A 13,250-nucleotide genomic window follows, 5' to 3' on the forward strand; every position below is an offset into this window, starting at 1 on the left:
TTTGTTCATTCAGCAAAAGTTACTGATTGGCAGGGTGCAGAGGGTAATGCCAGGGCAGGGCCCAGGAGCCAAGGCTCCTGAAGTGCTCCCAGGCTACTGGGCACCAAGGGCCTGGGGGACCAGAAGTGTAGGTGTTTCCGGCTAGCGACCCCAACCAACTGGCAGGGGGTGGGGGCCAGGGCGCCGGGGGCAGAGGAAGACGAGAAACCAGAAAAAAAAAGGATCATTTTGTTCACACTGATTATTTTAATTTTACTTTTTAAAAAAGCATCCAAGCAATTGTTATGAGAAAAATAAATTTGATGGCCTTCCTTGCAGTTTAGTTTTTAGGTTTTTTTTTTTTTTTGGTGAGTCAGAGTTTTGCTCTTGTTGCCCAGGCTGGAGTGCAATGACGTGATCTCGGCTCAGCTCACCGCAACCTACACCTCCCAGGTTCAAGCAATTCTCCTGCCTCAGCCTCCTTGAGTAGCTGGTATTATAGGCATCTGCCACCACACCTGGCTAATTTTCTTTATCTCTAGTAGAGACAGGATTTCACCATGTTGGCCAGGCTGGTCTCAAACTCCTGACCTCAGGTGATCCACCCTCCTTGGCCTCCCAGGGTGCTGGGATTACAGGCGTGAGCCACCGTGCCCAGCCTGCAACTTAGTATTGATCCTCACTGAGGTTCACTCCGGTGGAGGTGAGGAGGGCAGGGGGTGTCAATTCCTCAGAGATCAGGGTCTCCAAGGGTCTGAGTCAGGCTGGCATATGGGCTGAGCAGGGTGGGCACAGGAGAAGCCTAGGGGCTGTTTCCCTCTGGGACCTGGAGTGTCTCCCTCCACTGACGACCTGAGCATAAGGCCTGGAGTCACCACATGCAGGCCTTGCAGATCTTTCCAACAGAGAAGGCCCTGCTCTCACTGGACAGTCCAGCCATCCTGGCAGGGGAAGGGTTGTCTCCATGACAGGAAAGCCAGGCCCCAAACTGACCCATGAGGAGCTGGAAGGGGGCATGTAGGAGGAAGCGTGGAGCCCCGAGCGCAGCCTGGGCAACAGGCTGGGAGGGTCCACTGAGCTTTGGGGACAGGATCATGACTTGGGCCAACGGGATCACTGAAGGCCGTAAGAATGCCACGTGCTTAGCTGTTGCCTCAAAGGTGTGTGAGAGGAAGGAGGGCCCTGCAGGTCCTTCAGGTGGGCAGACGGGCAGCCAGCGGCCTCTAGGGGTGAAGACCTGGAACTTGGGGTGGCCCCAGGCTCCTCTACCCTTCAAGTCCACTGTCCCCTCTGTAGCCTCACAGCGCCCCCTGCAGGCCAGGCAGTGTGAAGCACACCTAACTCTAGCTTTGTAGAGAAAAACTCAAAAATGCATACTATCCCACCACATGACCCAGAATTCTTCTCCTATGTATTTAGCCAAGAGAAATGGTATACTAGAATGTTCCTAACAGCCAAAAACTAGAAACAGCCACATGTTCAAAAGGAGGTAAATGTGCTACATTCAGAAAACGGAATGCGCTACTCAGCAGCAAAAAAAAAAAAAAAAAAAAAAAAAAAAAAAAAAAAAAAACCACTATGAATACAACAAAACAAGGAGGGATTTCACATTATAGAAACATACCAGATGATTCCATTTCTAAGCAGTTCAAAAATAGGCAAAAATACAGTGAAAGAAAACAGTGGTTTCTTGGGGATTGATTATGTAAACCAAAAAGTATCTGAGACAGGCCACAATTGATTTAGAAGTTTATTTTGGCCAGGTCCAGTGGTTCATGCCTGTAATCTCAGCACTTTGGGAGGCTGAGGTGGACAGAGCACTTGAGCCCAGGAGTTTGAGACCAGCTTGTACCACATAGCGAAACCCCGTCTTTACTAAAAATACAAAAATTCACCGGGCATGCACACACCTGTAGTTCCAGCTACTCTGGGGGCTGAGGCAGAAGAATTGCTTGAACCCGGGAGGTGGAGGTTGCAGTGAGCTGAGATCACGCCACTGCACTCTAGCCTGGGTGACAGCAAGACTCAACCAAAAAAAAAAAAGGTGCCACAGTCAAGGACAATGCCTCAGAAACAGGTCTGTGCCTTTCTCCAAATCATCCAAATGTGATATGAGGGCTTCAATATTTACAGGGGCAAAGCGGGCTGAAAGGGAAAGAGAAAGAGTCACATTCAGTAGAGTCACATTACTGAATCCACAAGTTGTAAGAGAAAAGGAGCAGGTAGGGAAGAGTGAATGATGTCTTCTTCTGGCACTCAGGAAACCGGCATTTGACATAAGATGAGATGAACATACAGCAGCTACCTGTGGAGGTATTTCACCTTTCATCTGTAGCTCTCTGCTTAGGAACAAAAGGAAAGGCGGCTTCTTGCATGACTCAGCTCTCAGCTTAATTTGTTTCTTTTGGCACAGTGAATCGGGGTCCCAAGTATTTTATTTTCCTTTCACGTTTCCAAAGAGACATAAGGGAGCTTTTGTGGGTACCAGAAATATCATCTCTTCTTGGAGGAGCTGGTCACACAGGTGTACACTTTTGTCAAAACATTCAATAGTATACTTAAGAGCTGTGCATTTCATTGTATATAAATTTTACCTAACAATGTAAGCTAAATATGACTTATGCTCAGAATCCTGTGGAAAAGTGTCAACTTTCCTAAATGACTTTGGTCACTCCTCTCAACTCCAAGGGTGACACTTGTGAGCAGGCAGGGTTTCTGCAAATCTCAGGGTATAATGAGCATGAAGTGGGGGCTGGGCTGGGGCTGAGCGAGACTTCAGGTACCATGCTAAGAAGAGGACCCTGGGAGAGGGACATGGGCTGTAGGAAGATGCCCCTTCAGAACAAAACTACATCAGGTAAGTACCTGTCTGGAGCGGGGAATGGCCTGGGTGTAGAGCATGTCACTTACACATCTGGTTGGAATGCGGATTCAGCAAAAAGCCTAATTAATTAATTAATACACACAGAATAAAAATAGATACTGTGTCCTTCAAACGAAAGTGACTCAAAAAGGGCAACCAGCAAACAAGAGTTCTTGGGGTAGGAGTGTGGGAAACTACAACAAAGATTTTAAATTTTTGTTGCTGTTGTTGTTGAGATAGTCTCATTCTGTCGCCCAGGCTGGAGTGCAGTGGTGCCATCTCGGCTCATTGCAACCTCTACCTCCCTGGTTCAAGCGATTGTCCTGCCTCAGCCTCCCAAGTACCTGCGATTACAGGTGCCTACCACCATGTCTGGCTAATTTTTTTTTTTTGTATTTTTAACAGAAACGGGATTTCACCATGTTGTCCAGGCTGCTTTCGAACTCCTGACCTCAAGTGATCCACTCGCCTCAACCTCCCAGAATGCTGCGATTACAGGCGTGAGACACCACATCCAGCCAAGATTTTAAAATTTAACAGAGGGATTGAATAATAGAATAGACATAATTTAAGATGCCAATTCATGATTTGAAAAATAAAGGAAATCTAGAAAATCAAGCAAAAAGGCAGACTTTTCTCTTTTGGAAAAAAAGAAAGACATAGAGGACAAATCCAGGAGGATTTATCCAACAACCATCTCAAAGGAGTCACAGGGGGTGAGAAAATGAAGAGAAGAAAATAAATAGAAAAAAAATTTTCAGTTAAATTAAAACTAACCCACCAAGGCAGGGTGCGGTGGCTCACGCCTATAATCCCAGCACTTTGGGAAGCCAAGGCAGGCGGATCGCTTGAGCTCAGGAGTTAGAGATCAGCCTGGCCAACATGGCAAAACTCTGTCTCTACAAAAAAAAAAAAAAAAAAAAATAGCCAGGCAGACTGGTGCGCGCCTGTAGTCCCAGCTATTCCAGAGGCTGAAGTGGGAAAATCAATCACTTCAGGCTGGGAGGTCGAGGCTGCAGCGAACCAAGATTGCAACACTGCACTCTGGGTGACAAAGCCTAGGTGACAAAGCAAGACGCTGTTTCAAAAAAAAAAAGAAGAAGGAAGGAAGAGAGAGAGAAAGAAAAAAAGAAGGAAGGAAGGAAGAAAGGAAGGAAGGAAAAAGGGAAGGGAAGGGAAGGGGAGGGGAGGGGAGGGAGAGGGCCTACCAAATGTTGAGCAGGTTTACTGGGAAAGCATCCTCACCTGCCTACACATTTCTTGGTGAAATATCGGAATTCTAAAGATTAAGAGAAAATCCTAAATGTTGAGAGAGAGAGAGAGAACACAAAGATGACACTGACAACAGAAAAACCCAAACATCAGAGTCCACTCAGGACATTAGGAAACAATGGAGCTGGGCTGGACACGGCTGGGAGCAAAACTCCATCTCAAAAAAAAATTAAAGTGAAATTTTAATTTAAATGAAAATTTAAGTGGCTTTTAGTACATTCACAATGTTGTTCAACCACCACTTCTATCTAGTTCCAAAACATTTCTATAATTTCATTTTTTATGGCTGAATAATATTCCATTGTATGGCTGTATTACTTTTTTTTTTTTTTTTTTTTTGAGACAGTGTCTCACTCTGTCACCCAGGCTAGAGTACAGTGGCATGATCTCGGCTCACTGCAAGCTCCGCCTCCCAGGTTCACACCATTCTCCTGCCTCAGCCCCCCGAGTAGCTGGGACTATAGGCACCTGCCACCACACCGGGCTAATTTTTTGTAATTTTAGTAGAGACAAGGTTTCAGCGTGTTAGCCAGGATGGTCTTGATCTCCTGACCTCATGATCTGCCCTCCTTGGCCTCCCAAAGTGCTGGGATTACAGGTGTGAGCCACCACGCCCGGCCTCACTTTTTTTTTTTAAGAGACAGTGTTTCGCTCTGTTGCCAGGGGGTTTCCTGACCTCAGGTGACCCACCCACCTCAGCCTCCTCAAGTGCTGGGATTACAGGTGGGAGCCACTGTGCCCAGCCCATAATGTTGATATTTTAAAACTTATTGAACTTGTTTTTTGTCCTAACATATGGTCTGTCCTAGAGAATGTTCCACGCGCACTTAAGAAGAATGTGTATTCTGTTGTTGGGTGGAATGTTAGGTGGCCTAGTTTCTGTCTTTTAATAGAAAAATGGATTCAGGCCAGGTGTGGTGACTCACACCTGTAATCCCAGCACTTTGAGAGGCCAAGGTGGGCAGATCACAAGGTCAGGAGATTGAGACCATCCTGGCCAACATGGTGAAACCCCATCTCTACTAAAAATATAAAAATTAGCCAGGCGTGTTGGCACATGCCTATAATCCCAGCTACTTGGGAGGCTGAGGCAGGAGAATTGCTTGAACCCAGGAGACAGAGCTTGCAGTGAGCTGAGATCAGGCCACTGCACTCCAGCCTGGGCTACAGAGCCGGACTCCATCTCAAACAAACAAAGAACAACAACAAAAAAGACAGAAACTAACAGATTGTTGAGGTTTTCTAAATCCAACTTCATAATTTGTATAAGAGACACACCTATAACAAAATGACACAAAAAGGTTATAAATGCAACAATTTTTTTTTTTTTTTTTTGAGATGGAGTCTCGCTCTGTCACCCAGGCTGGAGTACAGTGGCACGATCTCGGCTCACTGCAAGCTTCGCCTCCCAGGTTTATGCCATTCCCCTGCCTCAGCCTCCCGAGTAGCTGGGACTACAGGCGCCCGCCACCTCGCCCGGCTAGTTTTTCGTACTTTTTAGTACAGACGGGGTTTCACCGTGTTAGCCAGGATGGTCTCGATCTCCTGACCTCGTGATCCGCCCATCTCGGCCTCCCAAAGTGCTGGGATTACAGGCCTGAGCCACCGCGCCCGGCCAAATGCAACGATTTTTAAAAGCCAGCTCTGAGGAAGATGGAGGAGGCATATCACATTCTTTCTCCTGCTGAAAGCAATGAATGCAACAAAAAGCCTTGGACAGAGTGCATGGAGCAGATGTCTAGTGCTTCTGAAAAGCAAATAGTAGCAAGTAGTTTGGGGGAAGAGACCAGAATATAAAGTTCCACTTAACCAGCAGTACATTTCCTGGGGTTTTTGTTTTTCCTTTGGTGTCTCCTGCCCTGGACTCATAGGTAATCCAAATCCAAAACTACACATTGGGTATGGACAGAAAGAGTTTCAAGAGAAACCTTCTATTCCTAGTTTTTATTGACTGAACGTGTCTGCCTCCCAAAAAAATCATATGCTGAAGCACTGATCTTTAGTGTGAAAATGGAGTCTCTAAGGAAGTAGTTAAGGTTAAATGAGGGAATAAGGATGGGGCCCTGATCTGATAGAATTAGTGTCCTCATAAGGAAAGACACCAGGGTGTGTTCTCCCCAACCTAATACGACACAGAGGAAAGACCGTGTGAGGAGACAGTGGTACAGGCCATCTGCAAGCTGAGAAGAGGATCCTCACCAGAAACCCAATTTGCTGGCACCTTGATCACGGATATCCAGCCTCCAGAACTGTGAAACAATAACTGTCTATCATTTAAGTGATGCAGTTTGTGGTATTTTGATACAGAAGCCTGAGCTAACGAATACACTAGTCCAAGGAGCAAGAAACAGAGCCCTTACAGATCAGGGAGGAGGGGAAGCCCTGGGTGGGGTGGGGGGAGTGGAAATAGTCTGTTTTTATCATTCTGTCTGGCCCCAGTCCCCAGACAACATCACAATAGCAATGGCAATGATGGCAGCAGTTTAACAAGCAGGAACTTGGCAGGGCGCGGTGGCTCACACCTGTATCCCAGCACTTTGGGAGGCTGAGGCAGGCGGATTGCCTGAGGTCAGGAGTTCAAGACCAGTCTGGCCAACATGGTGAAACCCCATCTCTACTAAAAATACAAAAACACTAGCCAGGTGTGGTGGTGGGTGCCTGTAATCCCAGCTACTCGGGAGGCTGAGGCAGGGGAATTGCTTGAACTAGGGATTGCAGTGACCCAAGATTGCACCACTACACTCCAGCCTGGGCGACAGAGCGAGACTTCGTCTCAAAAAAAAAAAAAAAGCAGGAACTTGAAGGTCCAAGACAGGGGAAGCTTTCTCTCTGACCAGAACTGTGAGCCCAAGAGTGTGGGGGGAAATCTCCTTGACTTTTTTCTCTATCATCTCACTGCTCTCCGCTGAAGGCGTAAGCAATGTCGGGAAGTGTGGAACAGAGTGGAGAAATGAAAGCCCACGCTTTCTAAACAGGGGACCCCTGGGAACTTGAAAGTGTCAGTGAGGCCATGGACAGGAGAGAGTTGAAAGAAGAGATCCTGTCAAGTTGTCCATGAATCCCGGGATCACCCTCAAACTCTGTATGCATGGATTTGATCCTAGACAGCACAGCAAAGTCCTATAGAACTAAACTACAGGGTATACTAGGACTCAGATCCTAGACCGGTCGCTCAGGCACACAAATGACAAATTCAAATAGTACTGCAGAGAAGGGATAGGTCATCTAGCAGAATAAGAATACGGAGGACCTGAACAACACTAGAAGCCATCTAGACCCAACAAATGTGCATTGAATACTCCACCCAACAGCAGAATACACATTCTTCTTTTTTATTTTTATTTTATTTATTTATTTATTGAGATGGAGTCTTGCTCTGTCGCCCAGGCTGGAGTGCAGTGGTGTGATCTTGGCTCACTGCAAGCTCTGCCTCCCAAGTTCAAGTGATTCTCCTGCCTCAGCCTCCCTAATAGCTGGACTACAGGCACCCACTACCACGCCCCGCTAATTTTTTGTATTTTTAGTAGAGACAGGGTTTCACCATGTTAGCCAGGGTGATCTCGACCTCCTGACCTCGTGATCCACCCACCTCAGCCTCTCAGAGTGCTGGGATTACAGGCATGAGCCACTGTGCCCAGCTCCAAATTCTTCTTAAGTGCACATGGAACATTCTCTAGGACAGACCATATGTTAGGACACAAAACAAGTTCAATAAGTTTTAAAATATCAACATATCAACTAGGCACAGTGGTTCACACCTGTAATCCCAACACTTTGGGAGGCCAAGTCGGGTGTATCACCTGAGGTCAGGAGTTCGAGACCAGCCTGGCCAACATGGCGAAACCCTGTCTCTACTAAAAATACAAAAATTAGCCAGGCATGGTGGCACGCACCTGTAATCCCAGCTACTCAGGAGGCTGAGGTATGAGAATCTCTTGAACCCGGGTGGCAGAGGTTGCAGTGAGCCAAGATCATGCCATTGCACTCTAGCCTGGGCAACAAGAGCAAAACTCCATCTCAAAAAAAAAAAAAAAAAAAAATCAACATTATACAAAGTATCTTCTCTAGTTACAACAGAATAAAGCTAGAAATGAATAATAGAAGGAAAAGAGCTGCAAAAATATACAACAGCAACCTACTAGAAATGCAAGGACAGCCTGGGCGCAGTGGCTCACCCCATAATCCCAGCACTTTGGGAGGTTGAGGCAGGTGGATTGCTTGAGCCCAGGACTTTGAGGCCAGTGTGGGCAACATAGTGAGACCTCGTTGTTCCAAAAAATACAAAAAATTAGGCTGGGCACAGTGGCTCACATCTGTAATCCCAGCACTTTGGGAGGCTGAGGCGGGTGGATCACCTGAGGTCAGGAGTTTGAGACCAGCCTGACCAACCCGGTGAAACCCCGTCTCTACTAAAAATACAGCAATTGGCTGGGTGCGGTGGCTCAAGCCTGTAATCCCAGCACTTTGGGAGGCCGAGATGGGCGGATCACGAGGTCAGGAGATCGAGACCATCCTGGCTAACACGGTGAAACTCCGTCTCTACTAAAAAATACAAAAAACTAGCTGGGCGAGGTGGCGGGCGCCTGTAGTCCCAGCTACTCGGGAGGCTGAGAGAGGAGAATGGCATAAACCCGGCAGGCGGAGCTTGTAGTGAGCTGAGATCCGGCCACTGCACTCCAGCCTGGGCGACAGAGCGAGACTCCGTCTCAAAAAAAAAAAAAAAAATACAGCAATTAGTCAGGCGCAGTAGTGGGTGCCTGTAATCCCAGCTACTCAGGATGCTGAGGCAGGAGAATTATTTGAACCTAGGCAGCCAAGGTTGCAGTGAGCTGAGATCGTGCCACTGCACTCCAGCCTGGACAACAAAAGTGAAACTCCATCTCAAAACACACACACACGCGCGCACACACACACACACACAAATTAGCCAGACATGGTGGTGTGTGCCTGTGGTCCAGCAACTCTGGAGGCTGAGGTGGAAGGATCACCTGAGCCTGGGAGTCAAGGCTGCAGTGAACCATGGTTGCACCACTGCACTCCAGCTTGGGCAACAGAGTGCAACCCTGTTTCCACCCCTAAAAAAGAAAGAAATGTAAGGACAGAGTGATAAATCTAAAATTTTAGTTAGCAGCTTTAACATACCTGTTTTAATAAGTTAATACATCAAGTAAAAGCAAAAAGTATGCAGAGGGTTTAAATTACACAATTAGCAAAGTATGATAGATATACAGATAAACTTTGTACCCACTAAAAGAGAATATTCAGTCTTTTTTTTTTTTTTTTTTTTTTTTTTTTTTTTTTAAGTGAGACAGGGTCTCACACTCTCAACCCAGGCTGGAGTGCAGTGGTGCAGTCATAGCTCACTGTAGCCTAGAACTCTTGGACTCAAGCAATCCTCCCACTTCAGCCTCCTGAGTAGCTGGGACCACAGGGGTGGACCACCATGCACAGCTGATTGTTAAAAATGTTTTGTAGAGGCAGGGTCTCCATATGTTGCCCAGGCTGGTCTTGAACTTCTGGGCTCAAGCAATCCTCCTGCCTCAGCATCTCAAAGTACAGGGATTACAGGCATGAGTCACTGCACCCAGCCTTATGTGTTTAAATATATCAATTTTAAAGACCAGCAATTCAAAAGAAAAACATACAAAGGATGTGAACAGTCACTTCTCAGAAAAGGAGATGCAAATGGCTCTTACACATGTGAAAAATGCTTGATCTACTCATAACCAGAGAAATGCAAATTCTCTAATGCAAACTGCCCAGAGAGACCTTGGTGTCTAAATATCATTCTCCAGTGAAAAGAACCAGAACTTTTGGAGGAATGGGTGATTCTAGAGCTGGGATGCAGAGAATACAAAATGAACCTGGAGCATCTTACAGTGTTATAAAATAAGGAAATGGAGAGGGGAAGATGGGAGTCATGTTAAGTACACAGGAGCTCACTTACATACTGAATGAAGTCCCTAACGAAGGGGGCCTAGGGGCCAAATCGAAACAACTTAGCTAACACAATTAAGTATGATGGGTTTTGTTTGTTTGTTTTTTTGCTTGTTTTTGAGACAGAGTCACGCTCTGTCGCCCAGGCTGGAGTGCAGTGGCATAATCTTGGCTCACTGCAATCTCCTCCTCCCAGGTTCAAGCAATTCTCCTGCCTCAGCCTCCCGAGTAGCTGAGATTACAGGAGCATGCCACCAAGCCCAGCTAATTTTTTTGTATTTTTTAGTAGAGATGGGGTTTCACTATGTTGGCCAGGCTGTTCTCTATGTTGGCCAGGCTATTCTTGAACTCCCTGATCTTGTGATCCACCCCCTTTGGCATCTCAAAGTGCTAGGATTACAGGCGTGAGCCACCGCGCCTGGCCAGTATGATGGTTTTTAATTATAACAAAAAGAATTAAATAAACAAATGAAGAAGAAAAAAATCTTCCTCACCGGAGGCATGTGGAGGAAATAGAGCCACCCTGCCTTCATTCCATAGCAGACATCTCCTGATGTCATCCTATGTGACAGGATCTGGGCTGGGGCTGGACTATGACAGGCCCCCTCAGGAGCTCACAGTCTCCTGGCAGGACGGAGGTGACATCATGAGTGTGCAGTTATCTTGTATACAGGCACCCACCCACTTCTCCTCTTTCAGCTTCTCTAGTTGAGTGCCATATTTTGCTTTTTCTCGGTACTCTTTTTGTAAATTGAGATATAAATTACATGAAATAAAATGCACCCATTGTAAGTATACAGTTTGATGTGTTTTGACAAATGTAGTTCCCTGTGTAACTGCCACCCTAATCAAAATAAAGAACATTTCTTAGCACTCCAGGAAGCTTTCTCCTGCCCCCACCTCAGGCAACCACCAATCTAATTTCTGTTACTGTAGCTTACTTTTGCTTGTTCTAGAATTTCATAAAAATGAAATCATGCAGTATGTACCTTTTGAGTCTGGCTTCCTTCCCTCAACTTGCTGTCTGAAGAATGCATCCACATTGCTTTGTTTATTAATGGTTCGTTCCTTTTTCTTGCTGAGTAGTATTCCATTGTGTGGATGTGCGACAGTTTTTTTATCCCTTCACCTGTTGATGGCCACTTCACCTGTTGATGGACTACTTCACCTGTAGTCCCAGTTACTTGGGAGGCTGAGGCAGGAGAATGGTGTGAACCCAGAAGGCGGAGCTTGCAGTGAGCTGAGATCACGCCACTGCACTCCAGCCTGGGCGACAGAGTGAGACTCCGTCTCAAAAAATAAAAAAAATTAAAAAATAAAAAAAAAACAAGATTAGGAAACAAAAAGAAGCCAGAAAGAGCCGAACCAGGACTGCACAGGCACAAGTGTCCCAACTCCCCACATCCTCACCAGCAGCTGGTAGTGCCTCCTTTTGAAGCCATGTCAGTAGACATGCAGTAGTATCTCATTGTGGTTTTAATTTGCATTCCTAGATGTCTCATGATGTTGAGCACCTTTTAACGTGCTTATTGGACATTCATATATCTCTTTTAGTGAATCGTCTGTTCAAATCTTTGGCCCATTAAAAAAATTGGGTTGCTTCTTCTTAAGAATGAGTTGCAGTTCAGAGCCATCACTGTGTGTGTGTGTGTGTGTGTGTGTTTGAGACGGAGTCTCCCTCTGTCACCCAGGCTGGAGTGCAGTGGCACGATCTCAGCTCACTGCAACCTCAGCCTCCCAGGTTCAAGCAATTCTCCTGCCTTAGCCTCCTGAGTAGCTAGAACTATAGGGGGCACGCCACCACACCTGGCTAATTTTTTGTGTTTTTAGTAAAGATGGGGTTTCACCATGTTGGCCAGGCTGGTCTCCAACTCCTGACCTCAGATCAACCTGCCTCGGCCTCCCGAAGTGCTGGGATTACAGGTGTGAACCACTGCGCCCGGCCCAGGGCCATGTTTTTAATAACACCAATGGGAACCAGATTTCTCTCTGTTAGAACCCTCACCTGGCCTCCTCCTAGGGAATTGTCAGTAAAATCCAAACACCAGGTTCTGGTCCTTCACAGTCTAGCCCTGCCCCTTCTCTGACCAGCTCCCCCCATCTTCCCCCTCCCGCCACACACCTTGGCTCAGTCCTTTCTTTGACGCTCCCTGCCTGGCTGTCCTCCCAACCAGCCAGACATCGGTTACCTATTACCAGGAACACCTTAATCAGGATTCTCTGGATATGTTTAGTGTTTATTTCACCACCACCACCAGTAGTAGCAGAAAAAGCCGGGGCCTTGCTGTACCCTAGGCTGTTGGATGAATAAATGAATGTCAAGAAAGGCTTCTCTGAGGAAGCAGTACTGCATTACAGTCACTGAAGAATAAGGAGGAGTTAATTAGAGAAGAAGGTGGAGAAGCATTCTGGGTAGAGGGGTCAGCATGGACAATGGCTCTGTGGCATGGTTTGTTTCAGGAACTGTAAGAGGTCCATGGGAGAGGTAGGGGAGGGAAGAACAGCAAGGGGTTATGTTTTCCTTCTATACCAAGACCCTGTACAGGATGGGAAGCTCCCAAGGTTTTGTGTGTGTGTGTGTGCGTGTGTGTGTGTGTGTGTGTTTTTATCTTTGTGGGGAGGAAATGGAAGTGTTACGGGATTTCTGGGGTGTTAATTTTCTGGTTGGAAACCTCTGTGGCCAGTGTGGCACCTTTGCCTGAGTTCTTGTCTTGCCACCAGGAAGAATGAGGTACACAGACAAGTGGAGGGAGAACAAGTCAACAAGGAGGTTTACTGAGTGCTAGAAAGCTCAGAGGAGACCCACAGTGGGTAGCTCTTCTCTGTAGGGAGATCATCCCATTGAGTGTTCAGCTCTCAGCAGAGAGGAGGCCCTAGAGAGTGTGGCTCCTCTCTGTAGCTGGTCCCCCCAACCTCTGCTCAGCTTTGGCTGAGCCTGGGGCTTTTATGGGCCTCAGAGTGGAGGAAGTGTGAGCCCAGTTGATCTATGGGCAGCCATGGGTGGGCCAGAAAAGGCAGTACAAGTTCCCACTCTGGTTGGTCGGACTGGCAACCTGGCCCCCAGCCTTCAGGCGCCTGGCCTGAAGGTGGGGCCTCACTGGGACCTGCCCGCTTCCAACCAGGAATCTATCTGCCTCTTGCTGCCATTCATGAAGCCCAGGCTTGCCCTGACTTTGCTCCCAGATCAAAGCAGGTGTCC

General features: G+C 47.0%; 1 protein-coding gene across 1 annotated transcript in view; it reads left to right on the forward strand.

The window, feature by feature from the left end:
• CA7 (carbonic anhydrase 7) overlaps positions 1–13,250 on the forward strand; it is an 836,404-nt gene that overhangs the window by 570,605 nt on the left and 252,549 nt on the right. The gene's annotated exons all lie outside the window — the stretch shown is intronic.

Source organism: Macaca thibetana, chromosome 20, assembly GCF_024542745.1.
Source record: "Macaca thibetana thibetana isolate TM-01 chromosome 20, ASM2454274v1, whole genome shotgun sequence".
In the NCBI taxonomy this organism is placed as follows: Eukaryota; Metazoa; Chordata; class Mammalia; order Primates; family Cercopithecidae; genus Macaca; species Macaca thibetana.